This window comes from Pinus tabuliformis, chromosome 9, assembly GCF_031772625.1.
Source record: "Pinus tabuliformis cultivar Carrire ecotype Pingquan chromosome 9, CPIR1, whole genome shotgun sequence".
NCBI classification, from domain to species: domain Eukaryota; kingdom Viridiplantae; phylum Streptophyta; class Pinopsida; order Pinales; family Pinaceae; genus Pinus; species Pinus tabuliformis.
The window spans coordinates 1,629,154,670-1,629,171,494 of record NC_142307.1 but is presented as its reverse complement, the minus strand read 5'-3'; positions in this window follow the sequence as shown (position 1 = coordinate 1,629,171,494).

Below are 16,825 nucleotides of genomic sequence, written 5' to 3'. Positions count from 1 at the left end.
CAAATAATAATAATTTGATCAAACTGATTATAAAAGTGTTGTATAACCACCATAATAATTAAGAAATTGATAAAAGAGAACATGCTTAGTTTAGCCTAAAAAGACAATGATGATCGATAGTGATAAATCTTAGGGAATTTGAATTAGGAATATAGTTGATATTTTAAAAATCTAACTTCATTACCACAAGCATGGCAACTATTGTAGGCATCTATAGCATCCACAGAGATACCCTTTAACCAGAGGTACCCTTTAACCAATTTCTAAATCGTTGTATGCCATACGCTAAAATTTCACATTTTTTTAATCCAGTGTAATTAGTAAAATTTCATTGTTCCAGCTTGGTGACAAGTTGTATACAATGTCATTTACAAAGCTTATGAAAAAGAGTAGGCTTGCTTGTCATGAGACATCTTGTCCTTCATTTTTACAACTCAAATCCATTACCTTAGCTTGGTCACCATAATTGGTAATGTCATTCCATAAGGATTCCTAATCATGGTAGGCAAACTTGTGATGAGACCTCCTATCCTTTGGCCAATTCCTCGTATGCACATCATCTTTTATTCAATAAATATTCATAAGAAAGTATCATATCATACAAAGAAGCAAATATGAAATGCTTTGTATGAGCAAGGGTGGCATAAGAAGTTGATCATGACCATTATTTTTTATTGGTTAATTGTATCATCTCATAAAAAAGTAACGCAATACAAATATCTTGATAAAAATGAAAGTCCACTGAAAAATAAGTTTTAGTATTAATGATAGTGATATGGAGGTAGTTCTTAGTAGTATAGATAACATATTTCTAGTACTGGAGAGAAGTCAATCATAAGTATTAGTGTAATTATTTCAGGAAAAAATCTTGAATCATGGAATTTCAGACATAAATGCTGGTTTCCAAGTGAAAATAGTAGATATAGTTAAGAAAAACATATTGAAATCACAAAAAAAAAAATGCAAAATCAAGTAGAAAAATCAAATGAAATTGAAATAAAACAAATTTCAAGCTTGAAATGAAATATTTACAAAATGAAAATCCCCAAAGAGAATCAAGAAAAATAAGTATTTTCATAAGTTTTCTATTAACTGGAAGGGATTTAGATTTCCCCTCCAAAGCTTGAAATGGAAAAGTACTACATCTAATATTTTTTATGTTAGTGAAAGGACCTAACCAAAGCTTCTAAAATTCCATATGCTCTCCCTTTTCCTCATGCATTTTTTCCTACTTATGTACTTGATTACCTACTTCAATTTTTTCGTTAGAGTGGGATTTATCATCAAACCAACAATTAACGGTTTGTTGATATTCGTCAAGCTTCTTATTTTATTTTTCCCTCTCTTATTCTAACTTGAGAAGGGAATTAATTTTGGTTTGCATAGTAGGGAATTCAATTTCTTGCACTTTTTGAGATAACTACAATGAAGGAAGAAAGGTATTAGGAAGAAGTATAACCTTCATTCCATACACAAGGAAGATTGGTGATTTTCCAATGGAATATTTTGGGGTAATTCTATCATCCAATAATGCATTAAAAATGATGTATGCTAGTCCTTTTAATGATAAATAACAAGAATCTTCAAAATTTTGATATTTTGATCATATTCATGTTCGTTTATTCAACAAGCTCATTACCTTGAGAGTAATAGTTTGTTCAATATTTAATTTTGATCCATTTTTATAGAGTGAAAGAATTTAGATCAAGAGAAGAGAAATATGATGCATTATTTAAAACAAATGTTTCCAGAACATGAAATTGAGTGATCATATTAGTTTCAAGGAATGATATTACCTTGTTTGTGTTAATTACCACTCAAAAAGGAGCTTCCTACACCCATGTAAAATATTCAATTACTATTATAATGAAATTAGGTTGGAGGGATGAGGTAGGGTTCGTACGACCAATGATCTATAAGCCCCATTGTTGAAAAGGAGTGTCAAATGTGACAGGTTGTAAAGGAAAAGCAATTCCTTCAACCCTACCAACAACTTTATGACCAATTTCGCACTTTCAGGTAAGGGCGTGGGCATATATATCTGAATATTTTGGGACAATAGTAGCCAATAGTGAACACGTTAACTCAAGTGGTGTCTCCACCATAATGACCACTAGTAGCTCCATACTGCAATTCATTTATAATTTTATGAGAATATTCCTTTTCTAAACAACAAAATAATTCTCCATCATGATTTTTTTGAAAAATAATATTATTTATTAGCTAGAAAGGGGCTAATTTCAATCTATGTGATCTTATTTTATTTGCGTTAAGGTGTGTCATAGCTATACCATATATCGAAAATAAATTTATGTTAGAGTAATAAGAATTAGAATTAGAAAAATTGCATAAAATTAATCCTGAATGAAAACTTCATTATTCAAGCAGGAATCTTGTTTGGGTGTAATAATAGATTTTTCGGCTATCCTATCCCGTCCTTTGAACTCTGGTGATTTGTGCAAGTTTAATTTCAAGATCATTCTATTCAAAGGCTTTCATCCAAAGTTATCTTTCCTCACCGATCTCTTTTTGAGCCAACCAATTTCTCATTGTTGCATTAGGAACACTGATTTTAGTCTTCCATTTCAGTAAATAAGGTTTGAAGTGCTTCATTTCCTAAAGACAATGAAAGCTTGTTTCAACTACTAAATAGTTTATTTGTTCTCATTTAAAAATAGATATTATGAAGGTAATACTGATTTCAATGTTTTGATTGTTCTTCTGATTGAGAAGAACATCGAGAATGTCATAAGCAAAGGTATACAGGGTAAAGTCGTTAGTGAAATTAGGACTCATCAAAGCATGAGTTTCAAAAATAACATACCTTATGGTTTGGAAGGATTCCTTTCCTTGGTCACCTCGCTTAAAGAAATAGTTCTTCATGACCATATTTTGAAAAGATCTCATTTTTAGTGAGAAACTTAGAATGAATCCCCTAACAAAGTTAATTTTTCAAAGAAAGGATTGCATTCCCTTTCTACAAGCAAAATGCATCAAGATGGAAAGGTTTCGTTAAGGATCTATCACTATCCCTTTTTAGATACAATAAAACAAAGTGGTTTTACCTTACTGATAACAAAAATATAGTTTTTAGGTTTAAGGGAAATGCCAATTTTTTTGCATCTCTCAAATACGTCTCTGAGGTGAGATAAATGGTTAGATATTATTTTTTTTGAAAACATTGTGACATCATCCAAATAGATGACAATAAATTCATTAATTAAGACACAAAATCAATATTTATTTCCCTTAGGAATTTTTCCCAGATATTAATCAATTTAAAAGGAATTTTCTTATATGCAAAGGTTCCCATGGAGTTTGAAATGTGGTTTTAAGCTCATCATAAGGTGCAACCACGACATGTTTATATCCTGAAAAACTCTCCAATAAAGACAACATTTTATAGCCTAAAGAATGCTGCAGGATTATCTCCATGGGTAGAACAAGATAGTTATCCTTATAAGAGGCTTTGTTCAGATTTTCGAAATCAACACATAATTGGATATCTTTTTTCTTATTTATAACATGTACCATATTGAGAACCCACTCAGTGTGATGAATAAGGAAGATTATTCAGGCTACAGCAAGTTTTTTCAGTTGAACCTTAACACCGGGTTCAAAGTTTGGGTACATTTTCCTTATTTTATTTTGAAAGGGCTTAGTTTTTGGTTTTAGTGGAATGACATGTTGCATGATATTGCAATCAAAGGCTTTTATATCATCGTATGTCCAATCTTTATATTCCTTAAATAGGTGATTAAAATATGATCTTTCTTTTGGGATACAATCTATTCCTAAATTGATATTTTTGGGGGTTGGATTGAGTTCCTATATTAATGGTTTCATATTTTATAGTATAACTATTAGCCTCTCAATTTACCACCTTTTAAAATTTATCAGGAAATTCATAAAAAAATTCAATCTCACAACAAATTTACGGTTCGAATTTACCAGATTGAATGCTTCTTCAGTCGAACATTGTTTATGGTCTTCCGATAAACTTCCGATATTTTCATTGCAAGTAAGCTCATAAATCATCACATCTTGGAAGTTCTATTCTATGTGGAGGAAGTCAATGATATGCTTCTCATTATCAAATACACACCAAGTAGTAATGTTACCAGGAATTGATGGTTTATAAATCATCTCAATAGAAAATTGTTTAGGTTTGAAACCTTCAACATGAATCTAACTAGAAGATACATTCACTAATAATTATTCCTCTTGATTGATAGATATAGGAATGGAAGGAATATTGAAAGTTGAAAAATTCAAAAGAAAATTCCATACCTCAGTCCAATTACTTTTTCTATGGCTAGAAATATAGTGAATGGATTTGTACCTGCTTAAAAATGATCTCATAATCGCCAAAAGTAGTCAAACTTTTAACATTCACATCAATACATTTTCTCACAGCTTCATACTCTACTATGTTATTAGTGAAACTAAATTCTAACCTAGAAGAAATTAATAATTTATTTCCCTTTGGATAAATTAGTAAAAAAGCAATGCTAACACCTTCCTTTGATTTTTACCCATTGAAATACAATGACTATACTTCATCATCATTATTTTTAATAGCTTTAGGGTCAATCAAAATTTTATTTGGTGTAAGAATTTTAGTACAATACACTATTTTAGATTTCCTTTTAGACTTTAGGATAGGGGAAGTCTTAGCAAAAAATTTACCAAAAAAATGTATCAAAACTTTCCACAATAGAATCATTCATCGGGATCGTTTCGTTAGGATCATTGAGATGAATATTAGTATGTTGCATATACTATTCTTGGTTGATCCTAGTTTTATTTGGTTATGATTTCCAAGATATCCATAAATGTGACCAATTAGTAGCAAAATAACCATGAATACATTTTGATCAATATTAGCTAAAAAATACACCATAAGCTTTGGGAATATCAACAACAATAATTTCTATAATATGATGAATGCTATGGTCATAAGAGATTATAATAAGGACACCATTTAAGTTCCCAACTACTTTAACATTGTTGTGATCATGCTGTGTAATTTTTACCTCTAATGGATTCATGTTAATATTCAACTTTTTACAAACATAAATAGGAATTACATTAGAAGAAGCAATAGAATCAATCATGCAATTGTGTATAGTTTTGTTGTAAATTTTGAAGGCAAGTGGGAAAGGAGTGAAATTAGCCTTGGTTTGTGTAGGTGAATTATTTGAAGGACATTTCTTTATAGGGACTTGGACTATTTAGTTTTTATCAAAATTTTCCACCTCATTATTTGGCTTTGGTTTCTTACTAGAAATTTTAGCTAAATTACATTGAACCTTCTGCTAAATCATAGGAATTTTAAACATCTCAAACACTAAAATATTAGCTTTGTATTTTGATATCTTCAACAATATCATACTCTAAATCTGGGAAAAAATGGTTTTGAGAGGTTTCTACCTATTTTTTCACATTTTTACCTTTAGGAATGGTAGATGGACCAGAGTCATCAACAAGATTTTTAGTACATTGAGTGTTGTAGGGATGCTGGTTTGTGAAGACAATTTGATTCTCTTCATCAAAGCGATCACAGACTATACAAAAAACTGACCCATAGTAAGTAAGTGTTAATCTTTATCATCATTGACACAACCTTCTTCCTCACCCTCTTCTATTTCATTAGTTTTGTCATTAAAGGATGAGTTATCCCCTAATATCAATGCTCTTAGAATATTTTCAACTCATTCAACACTTAAACCTTCATCAAGAGAGGTAGATTTAGGTGGAATTTTTTCCTTGAAGTGTCTAAAATTACCTCTGTTTGATGGCCCTTCCCATTATTTCTTCTTCGGGTCAATAATATCATTTGATAAATTATTTAGGACCATCTGAAGACTCTTAATATCTAGAGATCCATGTTCCTTCTTAGTTGAGGGTGGTTTGGAGGATGACTCAAATTTATTTCTAGGGGGTGAAGCTTGATAACTCTAAGTGTCAGGATTACCCCAAGGCTAAGAATATCCTTTTCAATAAAAATGACCTCCTTAAAGGCTACTTGAATGGTTTCTTTCTTGGCTTTCTTCACCCACATAAAAATGTTGGTAGGTAAGGCCTTAACATAATAAGAAACTACAAGGTTTTCAATATGCATGGACTTACCATGATTTTTTTTCAAACCAAGAAATGTCACATTGAAACCTTTAATTCTTTCATTTCATTGCATTTTCATGTTAGAAAATTCCATGACTATAACTTTAGATGTTTTATCATCCCCATTTTTTCCTAAAAATGTAGCTTCAAGTTGAGTTAGTGATCTAATGCTTTGGTGTTTCTAATAAAAGTACCATGTTGAGGCCTTTATCTAAAAGGTACATTAAAAAATTTAGAGATGAAATTTTCATGACATACACTCTCTTTTCAAATAGGTAACATGAATAATTTATATGATTATCTACATGTTGTTTGGAGTCTGGGTCAAAATTTGGAGAATATTCTAAGGATTTCTAGGTAAAGGTTGTTTTACAACTGGCACAACAATTGTGTATTGGTCAAGCCATGGAGTAGCATGGTGTGCCCATAGTTATTTCCTTGATTTTTTTCCATATTAGGTGAACCTTGTGAATTAGTTCATTTTGTTGACAAGGAATTTTCTTCACCAGAGGAATCCTCAAGAGAAGAATATGAAGAGGAATCAGGCGGTTAAGGTAGTGGAATAGTTCCTCATAGAATAGTAGGTTACGATTTTTTGGATTCACCAATCTAAATTTTAGGATCTTGTTAATTTGGGTCAATACAACCAATATAGATGTCATGTAACATATCATTAATGGTTTGGAAATTTCCTGGTTAGGGATCAAGTACAATAGGATCTTCTAGATGTAATTAAATTAGTGTCACAAGACATCATGAATTTTTTCTTAGAAAATATAGTTCTTACTAACCTTTTCTAAGTCCTGGATAACACTTTATGGGAATTTTGTAGTAAATATTCAATCTCAGAATTACATCATGAAGATGCAAGAATAACATGTTCACTAGTGTATTGAGGTTGAGAGGGAAATACAAAAGTTTGAAAAGAGAGAGAAGTGGTAGTATTTTAACCCACAAAGTGAATTTAACTATCAGAGAACGAGTGGTAGGATATTCTTGCGGTTCCCTCTAGACATTTAAATCCCTAGAGGCGCTCTTTCTACTCCCATTTTTTTATGGGAATAAATGACCACCTGTTAGTAGGAGGAAACAACATGGACAAAGGTTATTTAATAACCCAATATGTTTGGAATAACTATCCCTAACATGATTTACGAATCCATTAGCCATACATTTCTTCCTTTTTCAAGAAATTAATTTTTATAGTTCAATTGGTTACCCTAGCATATGCATTTATAACTAGTTAGGAGGATTTCATGGGTTAGGTACAAATATAAAATAAATTAGAATCAACAAAAGGATTACCTTAACTAGTGTCATTTAAATTATAGGACATCAAAAGAAATAATTATATTTTACATAGAATGAATGATTATAAAAACTTACTTTTAATGTAACATAAATGAAAATATAACAAGTAATAACACAACTATGCTTGTTATTACTTTAGGAAAAATGAAATAACCCTGAACTTTTTATAATATTTTACATGAAAAATCAGAAATGAAATGAAAAACTATTATTTATTATTTTTCCATGTCCTAATAAATATCTTAAGTTATGAATGATTTGTTTTTCCTATTTAATTCATTCATTTAGCAGAAAGGAGAGAAACCCCTTTATAATAAACGAATGACAATAAATAAATCTATAAAACAAAAATGTCTAATTAATATTGTTTTCATTTGTGTACATACATCTAATTTATGAAGACACAATTCATAAATTAAAAGTGCAAATTGTATGCAATTTAAATTATATTTGTGCAGATGAAATTTGTAGGAAAAATAACTTGATTCAAAATACATAAAAGCATAAATAATTAGTGACATGTAGATGAACAGAAATAATTAACACCAACCAAGTGAAACACAATAAAATAAGTGATGTATAAATTTCAAGACCTCCTAAAACACAATCAAGGAAATCTTTAAAATACCAAATGCAACAATGAACATATTTAAGGAAAGGTGTAAATTATAGTTAAATAATTTAATATAAACTTACAACATATAATTGCAAAGTTTCACAGTCACAAAAATTAACTCCATCTATCCCACCCTTATACAATACTCAGGTTAATTTTTTTCAAATTCTATCATGTATTTATACCAAAGGGTCCACATACAAAATAATTACAAATGAAAATAGAGATTTATGTTCCCAGAATATCAATACCAAGATCCATCCTAGGGATGCGACAACATTGGTCATAACAAGGGTGTTTTAAATGTAGATAAATATCATAACTCAGTATGCCATGTCAATGGCAAATGATAACCAAAAAACTCTGAATGTAAAACTAATGTTCAATTACATGGTTGAAAGCAATATGTATAAAAAATGAAATGGATATAACTAAAAATAATCATCAAATGTAAAAATTGGCTATATAATTAGATATTTTGTAGCTATTATTAGTAAATATAATCAAATAAATAGATAGTAATTTGTAACTTTCAAAGACATAAAACATAAAAACATTGAATTTGAACAACATTTATTTGGAAATAGTAAATCCTTGCAAATATGCAGATATTATCACATTGACATCGAGGGATTTGATAACAACTTTATTTCCATCCACTTGTAGTTTTTACAAATGTTCAAAAATATTACTTTCATGTTTCTTTGTGAGGGATTTATTCTATGACCTTAACTATTGGTTTTATTCTTGTAATAGTTGAATTTGGTCTTTTAGGTAAGGGACGATGGTTGCATGTTTTACTTTCCAATACAACACGTGGAAACACTTGTGAGAGTCTATATTTCTTCTATATTCACAATCAACATTATTATCAGTTTTAATGAAAATATAGTTTTCTTAACAACCCTCGATAGGATTAGCTTTAATGAAAATATAGTTTTCTTAACAACCCTCGATAGGATTAGCTTGTGGCTTCAGCTATTCTAGAAAAAAAACCTTCAAAATCATCCATATGAATACCTAGAGACAACTTCTTCTTATGCCTATTTTTTAAATCTATGGAAATTGTTCTATTTTTTTTTTACTTCTAACCTAGCTTGACAAAATCACACCTTTATCACATTCTTATATGTCACTTGTAGTTTTAGAATGATCAAAATACACATTCATTCGACTAAGTGTTGATATTAACTACCAGTATCGTGTGAGGGATTTGCTAGGAAAAACCAACTTTAATCCTTTCGGCCATGTTGTGAGTGATTTGGGTAGGGGATGAATCGATACTTTTCTCTTTCAAAACATAATGTGTATCAAGATAAGTGCTATCAACTAAATAAGATCACCTAGCCATTTCTAACTAGGTAGATCAAAATACACCATGTAGGATTAATTTTACCATAGTAAAATTTCTTTCCCCATTGGAAATGATTTAGTAAACCACTTTTATTAAATTATTTCTGATTAAAATTAGAAAACCCCATGAGAGTAATTAAATAAATCATCATTTTTTATTTTTATTTTCTAAAAATAATTATTAAATCATTATTTGATAATTATTCCTTATCACATTTAACTAAGCCATCTTGGAATAATTAAAGAAATCACTATTTATTTATTATTCCTTAATCCTATTTTTGCAATAATTGTTAAATTAATATTTAATAATCATTTCAATTTCACACCTTTATTAATCCTCGCAAAGTGATTAATAAACTATTTACTTAGTAGTTATTTCTAAATAAAGATATTTGACCATTTTAAATATATCTTCCCTTTGCAAAAATATAATAAAGTATTCCTAACAGTTAGATCTTGACTTGATCAATAATATTTTATTATTTTCCATTTTCAAGATCAACCCAATACTTTGTTATAAATAAGAGAATTTTCCATTCATTCTTCAGCGTGATCACTATCATCATCACTACTATCGTCACTTCACATTTGAGTTCCCATTTGAGTTCTTCTCTATTATTTTGGTTTTTTCACATATTGAGAGAGAGAAATAGATTGTTGAAGCATAAGGACATCAAAGGACCCATCCCATGGAGGGGGAATTTCATACCCTTAATGTAGATCTCCTTCACCATGTGTTTTCCAATAAAAGGATTATTCATTTAAAACTCTTCTTCTATTGGGTTATTGCATCAACTATTTCTTGTTTTTCTCTCTGTTGGATTGCATATGATCTCTTTGTTGAAAGGCTTCATATTTTATCATTGTAGATCTCAAGCTTGAATAAGCATTTTTTGTTGTTAGGTTCACTTGTCACTAGTGACTTAAGTGAAACATTTTTGGTAGATACGGTAAGAATTTTCATACTAAAAAATGGTGACTCGAGTGGTGTAGTAATTTAGATCCTTCATGACTATCGTTTTAGAAATTTCTAGTGTTTTTCTAGCTCTTTTTAGCCTCTCAAATTCTAGTTTTAAATCTATTTTGTTTTCTGGAATTTTCTTGGGTTCTATTGGTTTTCCACATTTTTTCGCAGGTCATAGGTACCAACTGAGCAGGAGACGAAAAAATCTAGGCGAGAACTACTGACTGAAATCCTGGGAGAACTAAACACTTTTTGATTGCATACCATCATTTTGGAATGCACTTTTTGGCCAAATTTCTGTGTTTTGCACTGATCCCTGATCACAACTTGTGTTTTGTACTTTTTCAGAAATAAATTCAGAATTTTTCAAGAATTGTTGAGTATGTTGTGTGTTGATTGAATTTCTTTTTTCTCTTTTGACTAATCCCTAGGCCTATACTCTCTTATTAGTGTCTCATTGGGGAAAAAAAATACCGGGTTTAGAGTACACCTCCATCTTGTAGGAAGAGATTTGCTGAGTTGAGGAGTCTAGGGTACAACCTTTTCAGCCACTAATTTCTAAGGTTTTTTCCACTATTATACAACCATTTTGGATAAATTATACAACATCTTCCCAACCCCATAGCGCGACCATGCTAGGCACCAAAGTGGGTGGGGGAAACCTAGGTGGTAATTAAGGTGGTAACCATAGTAACCCCACAAACGGAACCTCTATTCGTATGGTCACTCCTACTCCATTACTTCCTTTTATGGCTAGCTTGAGCCTCCATGATTTTAGATAGCTCATCAACAAATCTCTTCTCCATGACCCTAGTTGGGTTGTTATGCTACCAAGATTCCTTAAGACATCCCCAAGTTTGATAGGTAATCCTAGAGAAGACCGCAAAATCATGTTCAATCATTTCATATGTGGTGCTCATCTAATTCAATCACTAAATAATCCATTCATATTCATTTGTTCCAACACACCCTTATTGGAGTTACTGCCAAGTGGCATGTGGACCAACTACATGCCTCCCAATCCACCTTCGCGACTCTAGCCAAATATTTTATGTCATATTTCCAGTTACCCCTCCTCCATGAAATTGGTACCAAACTCTTCACCTCTTTCCATCAAACTTTTTCCACTCATTTATCTGACCATGTTCAAGAATGCGTAGGAGGAGCATATTGAAATCTCTTGAATTTTTATATTGTGTCTATATAGATCGCTATTGGACCCATTGGTAAATATGTCACCTTGCACATCCCCCAATTTGAGGAAGATGCACTCCAAGTAGCTTTGAAATATGACTTTATATATGCACAGTCAGGTTATGTTTATAATGTCATTCCTGATCTATCTCAGCCTGGTGTTGCTCATGTGCCGAGGGAATCTCATGTCGTTAATGATATATTTGGATCCATTTCACACCCTCAACTTCCACCATACACTCCACCTCTGATGATTTATCGTCAACCCTAGGGGGGACTAGTTTCTATTACACCTATCCCTTCCCAATACCCTACATGGAAATTCTTATCTAGGTCCCAACACATCATACCCATATCCCCATCAACATCAGTAGTTGCCAGTTTCAACTGTTACTCCATCTATTTATCCTAATGTTTCCCCCTCTCCTTACTATTTGTATGCACCTATTGGCACTCCAGCCCCTCTCACACTAGCACCCCAAGCCCCCATACCTCCTCCACCTCTGCCAAAACAAAAACCTTGTCCTCAAGGTCAAGTGTATGGTTAGAAGAGTGCAACCAATCCCCCTAATCACAATAAAAGGAATAAGCGGAAGGGTAACTACAACCAACCATCTCAAGGTAACCAAGGAAACCAGGATCCACCACCTAATTCCCATTAGGGTGACCAACCTAGTCTCATGACCCAACAACATGGTGTACAACCCAAGAAAAAAAATGTTCTTCGTATCAATAAAGCATATTCTTGTTGTAGAGTATATGGCCATTATGCTCATGAACGTCCACTATTACCTCAGATACACCAAACATGGGAAGCTCAAGCGGCTACTTTTGGAGGACCTCAACCCATAGATCCTACTCCTTAGCCTCCTTCTTCGTCACAATCAATTGTGCTTACTAATCGTTCTCCCCATCAGGGATATATAGCTGCCAAACCCAGAGAGGGTAATGTATCTCCTCCACCTCCATAATCGGGACCAAACAATTACCAGATTCTCATGCAAAATTTCGACGAATCCAACTTTCTTCGTCGGTTTGTTCTTTACTATGCCACCACAATGCATGGGTTTATTACACTCCTTAGATCTAACATTCCATTCATTTGGGATGACCAAGCTCAATAGTCTTACAATTCCCTCAAACCTACTGTCACTTCCACTCACTTGATCAATACACCTAGCTTTGAGAAGGATTCCATCTTCTATATCTCTAGGTCCACATATTCAATCATCAGAGCCTTAATACATAAATATGGTTTTGGAAATGACGATGTCATATATTATGTCAATTAGAACCTTAACGACCCCCCTGTGTCCTATTGACATGAAAAAAATTGGCATTGGATGTTGTATTATCTATTTAAAAGCTTTGTGATTATATCATTATGCATACCACCAAAGTTGTGACTAATTCCAACCCCATGGCCTTCTTTCTGAGTCGACTAATCATCAATGGGAGGTACACATATTGGAACATTATCCTTGAAGAATTTTTCTTAAATTTGTGACACTGAAGAGTAAGAAAGGTTTGACCCTTGCTGAATTCATTTATGAATTTCCAACTAGTACGCCTAATCCACTGGTACATGATGACCTTCCAGATGAACACATTTTTTCCATAACCTCAGGCGATCCTTGGTATGGTGACATCCTTACGTATTTTCAAACCCATAAATTCCCCCCCATCTTAATCATGATGATTGATGATGCATTTAACATCAAACCCCTTGCTACCTCCTCATTGGTGATGATCTTTATCATTGCAGTGTTGACATTATCCTTCGTCGTTGTGTCACCCATGTTGAAGCTGAGTGAGTTCTCAATTCCTGTCATGGTGGTGCTTGTGGTGGTCATCTCTTCAGAATGGCCATTGCCCAGAAAATCACGTGCACCGATTACTTCTTTCCTTCTCTCTTTAACAATTTCACTAAGGCAGCTAAACAATGTCCCTATTGTAAATTATTCACCCCTAAGGATCGATCTCCACCTTCCCCCTCCATCATGTCACCTTAGTGAGTCGTTTCTATAAATGGGCTATTGACTTTATGTAGTGTCGACCCCCATCTACTAATAATCATAGGTATATTATCATGGTTGTCAATTATTTCAACAAATGGGTTGAAGCCATGCCCACGTTCAATAACACCACAGCTACTTCAACCCTCTTTTTCTTTAACCATGTTATCTCTTGATTCAGGGTTCCGAAAAAATTGGTTTCCAAACATGACCGACCCTTTGAAGATGAGATCTGGTGTGATCTATATTCTCTATTGGGATTTGAACACAAATATTCATCCTCTTATTACTCCCAATGCAATGGCCAAGTTGAATCTCCTAATAAAATCCTTAAAAATATGCTTCATCGAACGATGAATAAACATAAGACCAACTGGCATCTTATGCTCTTCCCTAGTTTCTGGGCATATAGAACCTCTATCAAAAATTCCACTGTGTTCACTCCTATGCACCCTTTTTTCATAGGGGAGGCAGTCTTACAAATCAAGTGTGAAACCCCCCCACCCCCACTCCACATTGCTATCAAACTCCTCCTGGACACCCACACATTAGAACAATGACTTATCATGCTTGAGAATGTGAATGATGATCGTCGTGTTGCATTGCCAACCATTAAAGTGGCCAAAAAACACACCAAAGCTTAGTATGATCGTAAAGTCCATCCTAGTACCTTTGACGAAGGTGACCTTGTTCTTGTATATGACCAAGCTAATGATGTCCAAGGGCATGGGATGTTTGAACCATTATGGCTTGGTCCTTACATCATTCATAAGTGTTTGGGAAAGGAGGCATGCCTTTTAGAGCATCTAGAAGGAGAAACCCTTCCTAACCCACACAATGCACTCTATCTCAAGAAATTTTACCCATAAACATTTCCCTTTGAAATGTGTGTATCATTTTATTTTTTTTCATTTAGGTAGCTTTCATTCCCCATCATCTCATTCATTGTCTTCTTGCATATTTCAAATGGATCTATCATCCATAACTCGTATCGATTATGCCGATGGTGCAATTCATTTCTTTAGGAATCTAGCCTCGGCAGCTTGGGCCATTTGCACCCCTTTGCTTTCGTTAGTTCACTCCAACGATGTCTACATTGGATCTTCCACCAATAACCAGGTCAAATATGATTCTATGATAGGTTTTTAGTTGATTCCCTTAATCATCGCATCCTTCACCTTCATGTTTGTCTTGATTCCTTGCTACTTGTCATGCAATTGAACGACATTTATCATGTGCGTAATCTTATCCTATTTAGAAAATATCTATGAGTTAATATTTTTTCCCGTGAATTTGAATCCATTACATTCAGTCATGTTCCTATAGCACAAAATCAGTATGTAGATATCAATGCCATTAAAATTCTAGATTGGCATTTATCACATGCATATATAAAAAAGAAACCATAGCATAAACCACTCACAAACTACAATCTTCACAAAAAGATGCACAACAATATTATGTGTCATAATTTATAACATATAATGTTTGGAGTCCACTACTCTAAATAAATTCGACATGCCCATAGCATGTTACAACACAAAAATGGGGACCCACATGTCCCTATGCCTGGGCACTATTTTCTAGAGGCTTCTGAGTTAATGGCTCGATACCACCAGCCCGTAAGTCTCAATTTGCTTGTCCTGCCATAACTATGCATCTTGTGATACCTTGCCATTCTGAGGGAAGACCAGTGCACTCATCAGTATACCGATGTTCTAACTCATGCCATGTGCACTTAGTTACCCCTGTAAGTATCACGCAAAACCTACAATGGAGATCCTCGAGTAGAGCATCACTATGTGATCGCTTTTGTGATGTCAAACCACCTCTATTTGTAGCCCTGGGTGTTGGGTGTGGAGCCTGATTATCTTCTGTATTCAAAGGTATCTCTACATTGGACCCCGGATTGAAATGGGGTGGCAGTGCCACCTGTAAAATATTCGCTGCAAGGTGGGTCCAGGGGGGGCAGCTGCGACCTTTTGGGAGCCCCCCCTGGTGGGGGAATCGGGGTAGCACCCCCGAAGCTAAGAATAGATGTAAAATTTCCTTGTAAAATGTTGTAATTTCGTAGTCAATCTGGGCCATTCATTAGGGAGAGATTTGACGGTAGAAGTTATGTTTAATTTATTTATTTTTTCCCTAGAAGGCAACCCCTCGCTATATATGAAGGAATTGTATTGCATCTATGTAGATCTGTATTCTGAGTGAGGAAGAGAGAGGAGATTGAGAGCGATGAGGGAGTTACAGCAGACCTGCTGTAGGTTGTATCTCTTCAGTTTGTTGGATAATATTAAAAGAAGGACTGGTTTTTTCTCCATGGACGTAGCCCAAACTGGGCGAACCACGTATATCTGTGTCGGATTCTCTTGTTTTATGTGTTTTCTGTGTTTATATTTTTGCAATATTTTATGTGTTCCATTGCTCTGTAATATATAATTTTCTAACAATTGGTATTAGAGCCGAAGGTGTATTTGGCTGATAAACTCGCAGGAGAGAATGGTTCCTAGTTCGAGTGAGATCAATGCGAGAAGATGGTAGGTTTAGGGTCGAAAAATTCAACAGCCAAAACTACCAGCTGTGGAAGATGCAGATGGAAGATTATCTGTATCAGAGGGATCTATACCTACCATTGAAAGGAAAGACAAAGAAGCTGACGAGTATGACAGACACAGGATGGAATATTCTCGACAGAAAGGCACTTGGAACAATACAACTGTGCCTAGCGTGTCGTTAGTGTTTAATATTTCAAAGGAAATGACAACACAGGGTTTAATGTCGACATTGGCCAAACTATATGAAAATCCCTCGGCCTCAAATAAGGTATTTCTTATGAAGAATTTATTTAATATGAAAATGTCAGAAGGTGGAGCTATTGCTAATCATTTAAATGATTTTAATACAGTTACAAGTTAGTTAAGTTCTGTAGGGGTAACTTTTGATGATGAAGTTAGGGCTCTGTTATTTCTGTGCTCATTGCCAGAAAGTTGGAATGGTTTAGTTATGGCCATTAGTAACTATGTCTCTGGATCTAGTACTTTAAAGTTTGATGATGTTGTCGGTGCAATCCTTAGCGAGGAAATGCGATGAAAAAGCTCCGATGAGACATCAGGTAATTCTTTGACTGTAGAGACTAGGGGAAGAAAAATGGAAAGAACAGAGAGCCTAGGATATCGCAGTAAGTCAACAAAAGACAGATCCAAGTCCAGATTGGGGATAGTGTGCTGGAATGCGGGAAGAAAGGAC